The sequence below is a fragment of the Paramormyrops kingsleyae genome, chromosome 1 (assembly GCF_048594095.1).
Source record: "Paramormyrops kingsleyae isolate MSU_618 chromosome 1, PKINGS_0.4, whole genome shotgun sequence".
NCBI lineage: Eukaryota > Metazoa > Chordata > Actinopteri > Osteoglossiformes > Mormyridae > Paramormyrops > Paramormyrops kingsleyae.
The window spans coordinates 74,149,381-74,166,592 of NC_132797.1; the positions used below are offsets into that span (position 1 = coordinate 74,149,381).

The 17,212-nt window shown below is 42.8% G+C and overlaps 1 protein-coding gene and 1 long non-coding RNA gene across 6 annotated transcripts in view; one reads left to right on the top strand and one right to left on the bottom strand.

Moving 5' to 3' along the window:
• Nucleotides 1–1,142: 1,142 nt before the first annotated feature.
• LOC111838142 (uncharacterized) lies at nucleotides 1,143–4,210 on the bottom strand. Its single transcript, XR_002836811.2, has 3 exons — nucleotides 3,761–4,210; nucleotides 3,528–3,650; nucleotides 1,143–1,658 (listed from the first exon to the last, which is right to left on the bottom strand). It is a non-coding gene; the product is annotated as an uncharacterized lncRNA (long non-coding RNA).
• An 11,874-nt stretch (nucleotides 4,211–16,084) lies between these two features.
• Nucleotides 16,085–17,212, top strand: part of LOC111838208 (BCL-6 corepressor) — a 37,473-nt gene continuing 36,345 nt past the window's right edge. For 4 of the 5 annotated variants that reach the window (XM_023800944.2, XM_023800949.2, XM_023800946.2 and 1 more), the window contains exon 1: nucleotides 16,085–16,927. The gene's annotated coding sequence lies outside the window, so the exon portion shown is untranslated. The remainder of the gene's footprint in view (nucleotides 16,928–17,212) is intronic. The other variant, XM_023800945.2, reaches the window with a different exon arrangement.

Below are 17,212 nucleotides of genomic sequence, written 5' to 3' on the forward strand. Positions count from 1 at the left end.
TGGCATTTTCAGTTTTGCTGTGGAACCACACAATCCCCTGGTCATTAGATCCTATCTCTCTCCTCTGTGTCGTCTGTCAGTTTGTCTGTTTGACAGTTTTTTAAAATGTGCATGTGAAAGCAGAACCTGTCTGAGATCAGCTGCAGATTAACAACAGGTTTGCAACTAACCACATACAAGTAAACCCAGGTTTTATAAGTAATGCATAACATTAAAAAATATGCCTGCTTGGTTTTGCCGCATCTTCTGCTTTATTTTTTTAATAGTCATAATATCATAGCAAAATAAGAAATATCATAGCATATCATAGCTTGGACACCATGCCAATCGATCGCTGGACACACACTCACTTAAAACGGGCAATTTTGCAATAACAAGTTGCCTGCATCATAAATTACAGCATATTACGCCCAATGATGCCTCTTCCAGGTCTCTGTGGAAATACAAGCTAAACTTGGTTAAAATATATGATCTGTAACCTCCTGAGACCCCACCCATTAATTTATGTCCATTGTAGTGGACATTTTGTTTTTGCATCTATCTTTTCACTGATGTAAGGAAACATATTTATTCCTGTTGTGCACTAAAGAGGACATGCTGTGAAATTAAAAATAAAAATAAATTTGAAAAAATCTAAATTGTAAGATGTCTTATTTCCTCCAAAGACAAATAACCTACAATTGAAGGACACTTTTTTTCCTTGGGTCTCAAGAGGATATATCAGTTCAATTCGTGTAGTAATTTTAACATTGGAGAGTTTTGATATATAATGTGGACTAGGAGGGTGCGTTACCCGTGACATGGCTTACATATCACAGCCACACCCAAGGCTAGTTTACCTACCGCATGGTCCAAAGATTCCGTATGTATAGCACGCTTTGGTTTTAATATTCTAACAAGTTCTGCACCATTGCAAAACACACCATGTTTCCTCTGCTCTGACTGAAATTGTCAATTGCCATAAATACCTATTTTTATTTTCTTTGTACCAAAACTGGACAATTTGTGTTACAGCACAACACCGTAGACATTAGTGTACATTTTACAATACATTGCATTGACTCCTCGGGGAGCATTTTTCTGTCCTTAAACAATGCTGCCACCTGCTGGCAGCAGCAAAGACGCGCAAAGAAAGCAGGACAAATCGTGAAAGAGGCTCACTTTATTGGATGGGCTACAGCACAGGAATCAAGCCATGTTCAGCCCCTGGATGGAGGGGGTGGTGAGCAAGCTATCATTTACTGCGGCCCTGAAGCAGACTATAGGCATCACATTTTCATGGGAGGAGGAGCGATAGCAAGAAAAAAGCAACATTTTTCTTTTTGGGTGGAGTTGTACATCCATATTGTCTCAACTGGCTGTGATGGGGAACAGATTGCTGTTACACTGGAGAATAAACCATTATAGCCCATTAAACCATTATAGCACACACTTCCACTATGGAACATTGGACATTCAGTTTTCTTCTGCTCCCTTTAGTAAGATGATTAACTTTATTAATCCCACAAAGGTAGATTTCGGGGACGACTCCTCCACTTGACGTTACGATCTCACTTTCATCTCCCCGGGGCCAGTTGCAGGAGAGGCACCATCAGTTTCAGAATCCAACATGCCGCTTGCCGTCCCCGCAGCCGGAACGGAACGCCGTGCCATCGTGTCTGAAGAGATGGAGCATAAAGGCAGTAATGAAATGCAGAGAAACCGGACAAACTTGGGCGTCAGGATGCCAGCCGTGCCTCCTGATCGCAGGGCCACGTTCCAGTTTAAGCGATGACAAGATCAGAACCCTTAAAACTTGAAATACAGGAACAACTAATTGCACCTCTAAAGTCAACAGATGTGCTCTTTCACATCTTGTTTAACATGCCAGAAATGGCGTGAGAAGAGAGTTTGGTATGGGGGGGAGGCACAACTTAAGTTAAATGCAAGGTTTTAGGCGCTAGTTCCTTGTTCTGAATTCCTGGGGCATTCCAAACCCCTCCCACTACATTTCCTTCGCCCTGGAAGTTTTTCCAACTTCCAGATGTTGAAATGCTGTCCCAGTACCTTAGGGATCGAGTCACCGATGGCCAATTTTCACCCATATTACCCCTTCCCTGGAGGCCTGTGGAAGTCTAGTCGAAAGTACCTTTTGTGGAAGAGAAATTCACCTTTTTCTACCTCAGTGTTGACTTCATACATACAGGTGGACCATGGTAAGTCATCGAGGATTCAAGTGTGTCCCAATACTGCTTTTTGTCCATGCTATCTTCCTCCCTCACTCTCATTCCTTCCCTCATCAGTTTTATGGACTGTCAATTTTAGACAGCAAGTCATCGAGGGAGGTAGCGAGGGGACCGTCAATAAAACAATTTTGCGATGCAGCCAGGTAATCTGTTGCCCCCCCGAAAGTGAAATGTCCTCAAGTGCTGATTGGGAGCCAGTGTTGTGCTCTAAACTGCCCCCCTGCCAGAAATTGCCTCCCCTGACATCATCGCTACAGCGAATAGTGAAAATTCGCTGACTTCTGATGCCTTTTGGTGTTTGGCTCGATGTCATCATTTCCAGATGTGACAGTGCCCAGTGTGAAGCTAATTGCCACATTATACGTATGACAAGAATAGGAGAAATATCGAAGCAGAATGAATTCAACATAGTCTCAAAAATATTAGATAGATAGATAGACAGACAGACAGACAGACCGTATTAATCCCCGGGGGGACATTAAGTTGTCGTAACAGCCAAGTACATTTAAAGGTATATTATTCAAGTAAATGAATCGCTGAGGCAACTGTATTTGCACAAACAAGCGTTGTAGAAAAGAAAAGCATCACTGTCGCGTTTGAATGAAAAACTGTCACATTTGCAACGTTTAGCAGGCGGTTATTCATCTTAATTTTATTGTAAAATACCATAATAAACCAGTAATGTGGGTTATTTTAGTCTGCTTAAGGCAAAAAAAAATTAAGTTACAGTAAGCGGTCGCTTCCGCCGCGCAGGAGCTACGAAGCAACATGGCAATCAAAAAGAGCGATGACGTCAGGGGTGGCAATCCGTGGCAAGGGGGCAGTTTACATCTGAATCTTCCAAGTTAGCGCCGGTGTTTGTGGGCAATTAATCAGCAAGGTTTTCGCTATAGCCCCCTAGCAGGTGCTGGTCGAGCGACAATCACCTATTCTGTAGTAGGGACTTGAAAAAGGTTCAGGAACCACCTTCACGGAACTACAATCGGGCCGGCTTCCTGTTATGGGAGGGCGACAGAAATCCTAAAAAGGTTCTGGTTCCTAAAAAAAAAACCTATTAATATTGAAAAGGGAAGATGAAAATAGTTTTTCCCAGGCGGGTTTTTAATCGCCGGATATCTAGACGCGCATGTATTTCACGGTTCTGCCGACTTATCATCCTTTTTAAATCGTGAAACCAGTCGTTATTAAAATGAAGTACTCCACAAAGCTCACATACCATTGATTACCAAATGCTTAAACCAGGGGCGCATGAGGGCATTTTGAATAAAGCGTTTTAAGAGATTCCAGCAGACGGAGACACACCGGTGCCGAAGCTGCACTTGGCTCTGTCTGTCGTGCGCGGCGCCATGGCGCTTCGCTTCTCCGGATCCGACGGCTCCTTCTCGGAAAGGAAGTTTGCGATCTTCCTGGCCACGTAGGAGCCGGCTGGGAAAGTCAGGGCCGAAGGTGCAGTTAATCACAATATGTTTATTCATTTTCATGGAAGCATACGTTTAGACATAAAAGTAATGTATGTAGTACAAGGCGTAAGTTACCATTGATTAATAGTCACACCATTTCTGTCTTCGGGTTGGGCACTTTACCGATGCAGAACAACGTTCGCCTTTCCTTTTTGGTTTTACAGAGCTTTTTAGTTGGAAACAGGCTCGATAAATATTATATAGACCGAGGAAGGCGGAGCGGCTGCTGTAAGTCTTGCGCAGGCAGTGTTGCGGTTGCGCTGCAGCTGCGCTGTTCCCGAGGTCTTCGTTAACCCGGACTACAGCAGCGGACACGGCTGAGAATGGATGCGCTGGATGCTCAAAAATCACCGGGTGACTCAGTGTGATGGTGATTCGTGTCCCTGCACCTTCTGACAGGTACCTGAAACGAGCCCTGACCTAAGCTGTGTCACTTTTCAACTATCCACCAAATCACAACGTGGGTGGGCCGACAGGGAATCAGGTGGGACAGTCCCACAGCAGTTCGGTGGGGTGGCAAGGTGGTCACTAGCTAAACACTAAAAACATGACTGATGCCTAAACATTATTAACCCGGAAGTACCTATCGACAGATTATATAACAACAGAACCCCACGCTGGTTCGTAAAATCAAGCATTAGAAGTTGCCTTTGAATTAACACCTAATTGAATTAGCATAAGGGTTGACATATCTAGATAATAGCATTGGTATAGTCATTAAGAACTGAGGTTCACCAGGGGGGTGTTCCACAAAGCAGATTTTCCAGTTAGCTGAGTAACTTAAGCCAACTGTGAAAACTGTCCAATAAGAAGAGAGGTAAGTGACATTGCTAATGGACAGCCCTTACCTCTGGCTTAAGTTAATGAAAATGAAAAATAAGTTGAAAAAATACTGCTTTGTGGAACACCCCCCAGGAGTGCCAATGCTGAGCTCCGGTCAAGTACCATGTTGTGATGCTGTTTTCATTGTGGAACTTTCATCTCAATAGAACATTATCAGCCAAGCAGAAAAGGGGAACCTAGACACTATTGCAGGTTCCTGTACCCTACGCCTTGACTGCAGATATACTGGCACAATTCCCTGTCACATTGCAGATAAAGGCCTGTGGCTGCTCAAAAAGCATCTCCATTATCTCCAACAATTGAAATTACACTTACCCTGAAGGACCGGATTATATCTAAAGGGACTAATTGAATGGAGTTGGACTAGATTTCTAATCTGATATATGTACAATTCCTCTTTTACTTACCTCATAAGTATTTGCAGGCAAATCCTAGCAAGGAGCTTCACACCATTAACGTGTCTAATGGTGTCTGTCAGGGTCGTCCCTCCGGTTTCTTCACCTCTCAATATCCGCTGGGCAACTTGAGCAGCAGGAAATTAACACTGACCTGCAGCTAGGTGATTGTTCAGTCGTACAGTGGTCTGCTCCATTTTCCGGAGACTATACTCAAATGCTAACCCTGGCTGCCTGCTTCATTGTACCTTTTTTATTTGACGTCACGAGAAAAGCATGAGCTGTAGATTAAGGAAACCGGTTTGTGACTAATCTTATACGATATACAAATGCACATACAGGGTACATGTGCCCAAATAGGTATCGTTTGGCATCACTACTATTAAAAAGGTTACAGCAGACCACATCGACATAGATAAAGGCAATAAAATTGTGCTATATGTCGTTGTTACTACATCGACTAATTGAAGAGGAATAGATTGATTATTTGGCAAGGTGAGGGAGGTTTAAGTCCGGGGGGGGGGCGTTCCACAAAGCAAGATTTCTTGCTTAGAGAGATAGCTTGTTGATTTTAAAGTAGTCTGGGCTAAATGAAAGTGAATGAAGATAAAGGCCAATTAGCCCACACTACCTTAAATCCGACAAATTATCCAGCTAAGCAGGGAATCCTGCTTCGGTGAACACCCCCCCCCCGGTCACTGCAGTTCCACATCCCTGTGGTCCACATGGCTCCATCTCCCACTGAATGGCTAAGCAACAGCCCTCAAAAGTATAGCTCAAAGTCACCTGTGACACCTGTGATGCCTGTGAACTCTGTATGCAGTTCGGTGCTGTAGCTTCAGGTCGATGTTATGCAGCAGCTCATGATTGGCACTGGGAATTTGTTTCTGCAAATTACAGCCGTAACAAAGACGTTCACTGTGCATACCCACAGGGTCATAAGGGTTTGGAACCTATGAGCACACGGCTGGGGCCTCTCGAGGATAGCCCTAGTAACCCACCACAGGGCACACACACATTCACATTTTTCTGACTCCAGCTTGGTATGATTTTTGAACTGGGGGATGTTGAATAAAACCGCATGATGATACTGAAAGAAGATACAAACTCCATATATGTACAGCCAGGGCAGAGACTCAAACCCTGGTCCCGGAGATGTAAGATAACAATGCTAACCACCACAACACCCTACAGCAGAATTTTCTCATAAGCAAATACTCAGACAAAAGCCTAACTAAAAGGCTAAAAGTTAAAGATCAAGGTGAGAATGCACGGGTGCCAGATGCACAGCTTTAAGTATGAAAGCGCTTTGAAATATTAAGTTTTGATTCGGTCCATTGAACAGGCGATACTTCACATCTTGTGATTTGGCGACACCTAGAACAATGAGATGCAGATTTCTTGCTACTCGTGACAAAATTGCCGGTTATATCCTGATAAAACTTTTGCCTGACAAAGGAACGCAAATGTTATCTAATTAATCATCACAAAGAAAAATAATTAAGATAATAAGTGTTCATTATCTTGTCGGACAACAAGTCATTTGCGGGTTCGAATAATTGTCAAAATGTAAGTTGCGTTACCAGTAATTACCGCTTGATGGCGATATTTGATCATATATCCTTGCAGCATCGTATGGCGGACAGGACGAAATGTTATTGTGAGCAGGGATCGTCAACCTGTTAGTACTCGGACTAACGTGTCCCTGGCGAGACTTCTCTATGTCCTCTAAGGAAAAAACTGTATATCCTACGTTTTTAAATACAATATTCGTTGTGAAAAATTACATTTTGATCACACTGTCCGTCACAATGCCACGTGATCAACTGAAATTGCAGAAATTGTTTTAAAACTAGGGTAATCCGGAATATTTCAAAATAGCAACAAAAATCATCAGCAATTTCATTTTTAGTTTTCTATGAGTCACGGATGAAACAGGTGAGGCGATGTATACATACTGGTTTGTGTTCTAAAAGTCGATGTTGGATGGGGTGGTGTCCCGCTGCGACCACTTTATACCGCGTTTCCTCCATGGCTGACGGAGACCGAGACGCATTACCATACCCTTGAGACAAGTGGTCTGTCTGCGACTGGATTCTCATTTAACACTTAATTATAAACTGGGTATTAGCCCACGTTTGAAGGTTACGGCTGCGTTCTCTCGAGGATAGCCCTAGTAAAAAAAGCCTTGTATTTTCTAATTGAATTATATTTCGCCGAATAAATAAAATAAAGTGGTGAGAATAAAATAATGAAAATGTGTTTATGAATTAATTGGCTTGTAATTTAGGCCTGCCCTGATATTGCATATGCTGTTGATTTAATTAATCACATGGCGATTGCGAAGTTTCATCCTATAGCTGTCAATGACGTGTTGTATACATCATCATTTCTTAAAGTTGCGCCTCGATCCCGACCAGGATTAAGCGGTTATAAAATTGATGGAAGGGTTTTCATAAATAATAATATGACCTACAACCACAACACTAATCAATACAGTTTATGACATTAATAATTGCGGCCAAATAAGCATTTGATTCGTAAATATCACTACCATTGGTCCTTATTTAATATCCAAATAACAGACCATAAAGGTATTCCTAGATGAGCCCATGTATCAGCATCCATTTTCAATGACTATTGGGTCGGTTCGGTAAAGGTGTTGCAGTGTTTACTGACGTAAAACCGAAGAGACGGTTATTTATTGTTCACACAGTGTACATCATGATGAACTATGTGCAATTATTATTATTATTATTATTGTTGTTGTTGTGTGCGCTAATTTCCACTAGTACGTCTGTGTGGAGTTTGCCTGTATTCCCTTTGTGTAGTGATGGTTTCGTCCCGGATGTCAAGTTTCCTCCGGCAGGCCAAAGACATGCAGTTTTCGTTAGCTGAGGACTTCTAATTTGCCGTGTCGTGTATATTGCGCCTTCTCCTGTCTGGGATAGACCTCCAGTACAAACTGCAGCACAAGTGGTTATAAGATGGATGTCATTCACTAGGGTAGGGGTGACCAATCGTATCCATAAACCGCCGCTTTATATTCGGTTTTCGTTGTAACTCCATAATCAGATTACTGAGGACTGATTGGCTGAAGAGTCCTCACAACTGGGTCTGAGGAGCTGGCCTAAAGGTTATCGCAAAAACCTGTATACACACCGGCCCTTTGCGGATAAGATTATAGCCACCCGTGTAGAAAAAAGTGTTCTGCTATATGCCTATGAAGTGGTATGGAGACGAAAGTAATTATCTTTGTGTTATTTAAGTTATTCTTCGGAAATTTGGCACAAGACATGTGTAATAAATTTCTGCAGTTCTCCGAGGTTTTATGGAGGGGGGAACTGCTGTTTCGAGACCCTGTCCAAACATCGGCAGGAATGCTCTGAGTGAGCTATGGCAGTTCAGAGTGCCGCAGAAGACGGGTACGTTTGTTCGCCGACCTCCGTAGAGATTGTGAAGGGAATGGCGTGGTTACAATAATGCCGTGTAGATTTAGCGAGGAGTTTAATGACATGACATGCAGTGGCGGTCGAAACCCATGTGGCTCCCTAGGCAAGCTTCACCGCCCAATTTCGCTCTATATCGGATATATGGTGGGGGGGGGGGGGGGGTGTTTGCTAAGTTGGCGTCCACTCAGAAGACGGCGCCATAGCCAGCAGCCTTTGTCGCCTAAGAACTTGGCCGACACTGACGTAAAGGCGTCAGGGAGACGTAATGGTTTCAAATTCAAGAAAACAAAATCTCCATACAGTCAAAACTTTGGGGAATATCTGGGAATTTATGAAAAGCTGTGCTTTACATGCAATATCTCGCAGCAAACAGCATTACTGCGATCCACGAACGAAATGACTCATCGGATCCGCTTGTCTGGGAAGAAAATTAAATTGAACGTTTTGCCTACAAAAAGCATCTGCCATTAGGCGGCGCTCTTGTCACTCAGAAGAAAATATTGGCGCAAAACAAGGTGCCGTGGGGGAGCGAGGCCGCGACAAACAAGCTTTGGTCGGGAAGAACTGATGATAAGCGTGGAATGCTATTCTAGCGCAGGTCCAGGCCCCTAAGAGGATTGACCTTGATGGTCAAGTCCTTTACACGTCCCTTTTGAAACGTTTTTTTATTATTATTTTTGGCAGAAGGGCGACCCGTATTCCATACTGCTCTTCGCATTTCAGGGACGTTAAACTGAGTTCCTTTGCCATTTACAACGCAAAGGTGGCTATAGAGGCGGGATATGTAGCCTCTAATCTTATACTCCAATAACGTAACGACGTTTCCAGGACAGATAAAAACGGTTGGGCTCTTATTTCGTGGTGCCCCCTTTACATTACGCATCCATCTAACCGGTTTACGTTCTTGATTCTGTGAATGTTGTAAGTTCCTAAAAGCGGATATGAGAATTAAAGGTAGCCTAATCTTTGTTCCTAACAACTAACAGGTGGATTTTCAAATAATCTAGGCAAAGTTCCTCGTGATGCCTTGAAATCTTGGTACAAGTGACCTAATACAACGTGGGCAGTGGTGGCTTGATGGTTAGGGAAGTGCACTTGTGATTGAAAAATTGCTGGTTCGAATCCCTGACCAGCAAGGCACCGCTGCGGTACCCTGAGCAAGGTACTGCTCCCCGGGCGCTGAATTAGTTGCCCCCTGCATGCTATGTCACGCTATGGGTTAAATGCAGAGGACACATTTCGTTGTCGTGCATTGTGGTGTGTCAACACTGATCACTTAATTAAAATGAGCTTTTTAGCCGAATTTAGTTGCATTCGCCCTCTTTGCGTTTGAATGCATTTCATACCTGGGGTTCAGTTTGCATGATGATAAAACCAGGGGGCTGTACTACGAAGCGGGGTTACTGGCTTATCGGGGTAACTTGTCGGATTTAAGGTAGTCTGGGCAAAATGTAAGTGAACGAATACGAAGTCCATTTAAACTGTGGTACCTTAAATCCGACAAGTTACCCCGACAAGCCAGTAACCCCGCTTCGTAGTACAGGCCACAGATGGATTCGCTCCCCCACTTCTAATACTTTCCTCAACTCTAGTTCTTTAAATAAGATTCTTTTTACTAGAAGGTGACAGCTACTACATCTTAGAATTTTTTATTTAAAAAAGACTAAATAAATAAAATTGACAACGTCGGAAATTAGACGGAAGTAGCCTATTGTCTTATAATTTTACTATATCAGTGTGTTCGACTCCCAGGATATTTATGATGTCGTGAAGAAACAGATTTGTGAAAATATACTAATTATTTTTGTGCACATTTATGTTAGTCAGCTGGAATTTATTTATTAGTAGATTAATCATATTTTTGCTGACTCCGTCCCTTGATGGGCGTCGTTTCAACTTTACGACACTTAAAGTATCTTCAATAATGAAAATCTATAGCCTACTTGGACTGTAATTGATACAGACATAGAGATACGCAGCGCACCATCTATCTGTTTACGTGGGATATGCCGATAAGATTCAACAAGCATATATAGTTCTCTGTCACCCAGCGTCAAACCTGCCACGCGTCTCTTTGCTCTGTGCAAATTAAAGACAATTAAGTCATACTGTATTTTTATCGAAACGTTTAATGCTTTTTTGTTTTAAAATGCATTTTCATTGCTCCTGAGAACATATTCAGCAGAAAACTTGAGGTTCAATCTATTACCTTTCCCCGAACTATCCATTTTGGTTGGCTTTTGTACGTTCTGTACGCTCACACACGCGCTCACAGGCGAGCGCGCGCGCCTGCTTCTCTGTTGGAGCGAAAGCGTCGCGCGAATGATGGATCGTACCTGCCGGTGGTGATTTCGTGTTGATTGCACATTATCACTGGCAGGTTGGGCTCTCGCGTTGATAGACGGCTTATGCGGGTGTTTTTTCTTTCTCTTTTAGGGAAATGCGCCTCCTGCCCCCGCCCATGGCACTAAACACAATATGGGTCGAGGTGGGGGGGAGCGCAGGTCGTCAAGTGTCAGGACAGATTAACCACTGAACTACCAAATCCCAATACCGTGTGTTTTTTTCCTTCTTTCACAATCTTATTATTTGGTGAGGAGGAGATGTGGGTTCAACAATCCTTGGGGTGCTAGGGCAAGTATTGTGCTTTGTTATTGTTAATATCTAAGGCTTAGGTTACTGACGGTTTTGTGAAAATGCTCAGAAAAATTGAATTGGTTTGACCCCAGCAAGTTTAGGAACGGCAGGCTGTTCTCCTTTCTGTAATTTCTCGTCTTGTTTAGGAGAAATACAGCAGGGCTACTGATAGTGTAGCCCCTGTAATTCCTAATTTTAATAACAGAAACGTCCGGTGTATCGGAGTTTCGGCAAAGTGTTAAGTCATTTCGTGCCATCTAGGAAAAGAGGAAATTCTGGTTTCTCCTCGCGTTCGTGCAGCTCCTCGGGCACAGAAAAAGGTGCGCAAATTTACAACTGGGGGTCGTGGGAATATTTAACGATCCGGTCTGAAGTGATTACCCTTAAACCCCTGAAGAAGTATGCGGCGGCACATATAGTGGAGTACGGATATATCGAAGGGGGGCGTGCGTTTTAATGGTTAAATTACACATGGTGAACACATGCCCCCCTATTTTGATAAAGTGATGCAAAAGAACAACATTTTTTAACCAACACATGCATCTACACACAGTATGTATTTATATCAATATCGACATACTATACGAACGTATAACAACTCTCAGTAATCTAAGTCCACGCTTCACATAGCCTACTGATTCATCCAATGCCAGGTAAATTATGACTTAAACGGCATTATTGATAAATTAATTGTCATGTGACCAAATGCAAATGCCCCTCGAACTAACTGCTCTAAAAAACCGAGTGTGCTGCTGTTCTATAGACGTCGATCGGGTAGTGAATCAACAGAGAGCCGTTATCGACGGTCGAAGGGTTAGAGAGGCCGCGTGCATGTGGCAGCCAAGTCATGATTAATGCGATCTGTATGAATGGTGAGTCCGGAAAGCAAACAAGGACCCAGCGCTTAATGGGAACCCAAAGCCAACCTGCCGTAAACGTTTTATAAACCTTGCAGATAAAATAAACGACGCGAACTGCAAAAATCTATCAGGAGAAAATGGCAGTGCCGAGAAAAACAAAATGGTGATTTCCAGGAACTACGAGGAATAACATGTCGATATTAGGTTTGCAGTTGAATTAAACATTACAAGTGACAGTGTGAATTAGTGTAGCTCCGGCTGTACCGGGGAAATATTGTTTGGCTGAACCTACAGTCTGGTTATCCGGCTGGAAAATGTTAATTTTTAGATGTAAGCCTAAACCCGTTGTCTTTTCCTATCCATTCACAAAACGTTCCGTACTGCAAGTAGATTTCTTATTTAGTATTTCTTATAAAAAAATAAATGTGACTAGTATCAGATGACTATACGCCTTCATTCAACAACAACAAAAACAAACGTTCTAATGTTGTAGTATTGTTTTTATTTATTTTAAAAGGCATTAGCTATATAATTACAAAACCAAAGTGAAAGCAAGTGAGAAACGAAATGATGATTTTGTTTGAGAGGCTGACTTACAATAGACTTTGAATAACAATCTTGTTTCATATGTAAAATATATAAAAACATAATGCCGAAAATGGGTATCTCTTAGTGCATGTTAGTTTTAATTTCAGGAAACGAGAAACTGAATGTGTTTCTTTGGAAAAAGAAACCAATCGCGAAATGATGTGCATTTGAATGAGTCCTGTCTTTATATATCGTCACCAATACAAATTTTAGTAATAACACACACATACATAAATACACATGTGCGTGCGTGTGTGTGTGTATGTGTGTGTGAGTGTGGCTGCACATTCTTCGGTTTCTCCAGCCCCTGTTTTGCACTTTCGGTAGCACGCGGCACTGGGCTTGAGCGACGCATCGAAGATCAGAGGTTAAAAGGAAATTACTGCAACTGTGCAACTGTTAAAGTTTCAGTGGTCGGTTTATATTTTGAACAGCTTCTTTCCCTACAGTGATTCGGTGATGGTATGCATGTACTACATCTAGGCCCCACACCACTTTCACTCACATTATAAGGGACTATTAATCTTCAGTGTTTTTTCTAACGCCACTATGTAAGGTGGCGTAACTGCGGACACGTCGTGGTTTAGTTTACGAATGACGTCACTAAAGGAAAAGGGGGCTGACACAATGAGCTACGAAGTATTAAATCACGTGATTTCCATAAGGGGGAATAGTCATACTGAAATTATGGCTATAGCGGAATTTGGGGTCATATTATATTGGATTTTAAAAACTCAAAACTTGTTTATGGTACACTTTCACACCCAGGGTGAAATACCTGGGAACCAAGCAAAGAAAAATGTCTCAAAGCCATCTGTATGTCCAATATTTATACATATGTATATAATCTAAGTAAATGAGCGTTAGGTTCTTCTTTAGCTTAATGGGCCAACTCTAAAGTGTTCTTTCAAGAAGTTCGAACATGGTTAGAAAAATCTACTGAAATTTTTAATTCACGTCATCGTAATCATGGCATGCATTGAGGCTTGCCCATATTTTATTTCTCTCTCAGGTTTTAACCCTGCCACAGATTATTGTTTAGATGGCTCGCTTTGTGATTAGTCTGATCTGGCATTACACAGTTTTTTTGGTTGAAGTGAAAGGAAGACGCTCGTCGAACGTTCAGACAAGCGCCTCGAAGTGACTACGCCTACCCCGGCATGGAGAGCGGATTCGGCGTTTTTCGGAAACAGAGTCGTTAAGTGTTCGCTGGCATCAGTTTGTCCTTCCATCTCCTTGCCTGTACCGGTAAACGGGATCATTCATATCTAGTACCAGTCGTACATGTGTTGCATTGCCCACTCGTATTTCAGTTTTACTAAGTAACGAAACCTAAAGAGCATCACGCGGAGCTGCTTCAGCGAAAAGTCAGAAGCCGCGTTTCTGGCGACCGCAGCTTGTACGTCTCGCTTGTCGGACTTGGCACCTGCGCTTCTACGCCGGGCGTTGCTGCGTTTTCTAGACACGCCAAATCGAGAGCAGTCGCCGAGGTCCTTCCGTGCTAAATTACAGCCGAGAGCGATTCGAAACCTTTCGCGGCTCTCAAGCTGGCGCATAAGATCATCCAATTCGTCCACCCATTCTTACGTCTATATTAAAACACTTGCCCTAATTAGGCTTATAAATAAGTGGTTTGAGCGATTGCAGCGTTTAACGAAGGAACTGTTTTAAATAATTGCTTAGTTAAGTCGATGGTTAGTTTTCCTTATGTTTACACATGTTTAAGCTTAAATCCAAAAGTATGTTGGCGTCTTCACGTTGTTGTTGCTCTTTGCTGTCTTATTTATCTCGTCAGATAAGACGGGCTCCTAATATGTGTGTTTAGGGGTTTTTGGCCCTATAATGTTATATATTCAAGATTCGGCCTATAACAACTGCATTACAAACACCCCCATAATGCAGACACCGATGTGACAGGCTATATAATTCGTAGATTTGCTTTATTTTAGGCCTGTTACAAACTGGGTGATGTTAAACTAACGGTAACCTACGGGTAAAGACTGCGAGCGCTGTCCACAGTTTTCACCGCCTCTTCTTGCCGGCGTGTCAGTGGGCGTTATATTATAATAATATGCTCATGAGGATTTAATTAAAAAGCAGTAACGGTGCGCGGCTTACCCTCTCTCAGCCGCTCGATGGGGGGAAATATCGGTTTAGAGAAGCTCGCTTTAGCGTCTGCAAGGTTCAGACAGGTCAGTGAACATGAATACAACGCCAAAACCGATTTCGTCTGATTATGACGACGATGCGCAGGACCAAACAGATTTCTTCATTTTTCACAATAATTTAATTTTCAGGGTTGCTATTTCACGTTAATATTATTAATTGTGTTATTGCGGGCTGTTAACAAAGCAATTGTGCTTAATACGTGAATAAAAATGATCTAAGGTAGTTCCATTGTAAAATCATCATATTGTATTATAAGTGGACATTCAGCAGCGCAAAAAAACCCCACAGTTTTTGCAGAAGTCCGTTTTCATGGTGTGATCACAAAGATACCACACTTACTGCTTATATTAATTGCTGGTGATCCGTGATAAACTCTTAGGCGGCATAAGTCTGTGGAAAATAACATAAAATGCCAAACAAGACAAAAGAGGCACGTAAGATTTATACGGGCCCATTCCAACCAGCGACTAGGACTTTATGTTGCTAAACGCCAACGCGCAAAATCCCGTAAGCATGTAATCAAAACAGACACTGTCTGCGTCATTTCCCTCGATCGTAATTATTATTGATAATAGCAATAATAATCGTAGTAGTCGTCGCATTATTGTCTCTGGTCACTAGCCTGCTCAGTAGGCAGTCTCATAATATTAGTAAATACGATGAGCGCTACTAGTGGTATTGCCGTCCTCCTCCTCCTCCTCCTCCTCCTAGGAAATCCTTCCCGCGCTATAAACGCCTCACATAGCGTTATGACCTTTGGGTCAGCTCCCGAGGGAGGAGGTGACGGGGGCGGGCTGCTTGTCAGACCGTACAGGCAATCCTATTACCGCCACGGTGTGCGCGATTGTCCTGCTTCCTGCCGCACGACACTGGGCAGTATTCTTGTATTGCTTGCTTATAGAGCGAACGCTCCGCATAAAGTAGCGGATACCCGAAGCCAGAGAGGCAAATGCCTATACAAGTATATCATATAGACTGTTCTCTGTCGGGAACAAAGACGATATGGAATGATATCGGAAAAATACCAATAACAAAAGCCAGAATGTATATAAAGCATATCAGACAGTGACGCCTTGTTTTAAATGTTATTCCAATGCATGCCTTAAGAAAATGTCCCTCTTCTCATATTTAAACTATTAAATAGTCTAAAATACACGAGCGTAACAGCATCATGTTTCGTCTCGGACGCGCCCGCTAACGAAGCGTTATTGTAATATAACAGTTGCCGGTTGGCGAGACAAAGGAGACTCCGCTACGAAGCACTAAAATGAGGAGCATTTCAAACATTAAATTTTAAAAAGAAGATACGACACGCCACTTATGACCGGGGACAACGGTGAACGGGCCAGTTGGTCCGCTTGGTCTCTCCCTCTGTCCCTCCCTCTCTTCCTCGCTCGCTCGCTCGCTCGATCCCCCCCCCCCCTTGTTTTGTTTTACACGTCCGTCGAAGTGTGCTGGAGGTTTATGGTAATTGCGGTTCCCCCGACTGGCCTTCTGGGTAGAGTCTGTGAGTGGGGGCGACTCGCTCGCTCGGCTCTCATTCTCCGCCGCACGCACGGAGACGGCAGCAGCTGGTGCCTCGTACTGCTCCGAGCAGCAGAGACGGAGAGAAAGGGAACTAAGGCAAAAAGGACGGAGACAGAAAAACAATATTTAAACACTGTTTAAAACAAACCACAAAGGAACCTAAGGAACAAAGATATTAAAAATGGACTTATTGAATTTGGTAAGCATTTACAAGAAAAGCGTGTAACTATTCTCCCCGTTTTGACACGGCGTGTTCGGTCAGAGCTATAACCCAACATGGCGCGGTAAGGCATTACCAAGCTGCATTAATTGTTGAAGTCGAAGGATCGTCGACACCTGTACCCTTGTACAACACTCACGCAAAGATCATCGCTGAAGGACCAAAGAATATATTGAATCTGGATATTAAGCCTGTCGCTTTAATTCTGAGGATGTCTATATACCACATCTGTTTTTTGCAGTTTTTCCTCAACTGGAATAACACCGATACTTTGGATTGCTACAAAAGTATTCTCCTCATTACTTTCCGCGAAAGTGGTCATGAAAATCTAAACTACTTTTAATTTGCCTGTTCTAGGAGTCCAGTGCATCGAGGAACACTTGTCCCTATAGAAGGGCGACCTTAGTTTCTTATCGGATGTTTGGGCTTGTGAAATACCTAACAGGATCGTGTCTGGTTTGAACTACTCAAGTCAGAAACTTGGAATAAAAAAACCTGACGTTCAGTAAATTATTGGATTCTACTCCGAAGTGACACTTATTTCTCTTGAGGTAAGCACGGTTTCTGTGTGTTTAAGATCAGACCTTAAAGATGTGTGTGCCTTTTTATGTCATTCTCAAACTGCACAGTTCACCTGATATCACTGAGCTGGACGGTTATTTGGACCGACAGTGTTTTAATCGTGGATTTCCCAGTTACTTTCCCGTTCCCAGATAAGCGGACCGTGGTATTTTTACACTGTATTAGCGGGAGGATTCCCACAGAGTACTCCCACAGAATCGTCCGATCTGATATGATGTCTCACACCACGTCGAAAATAACTTTTTAAAATACAA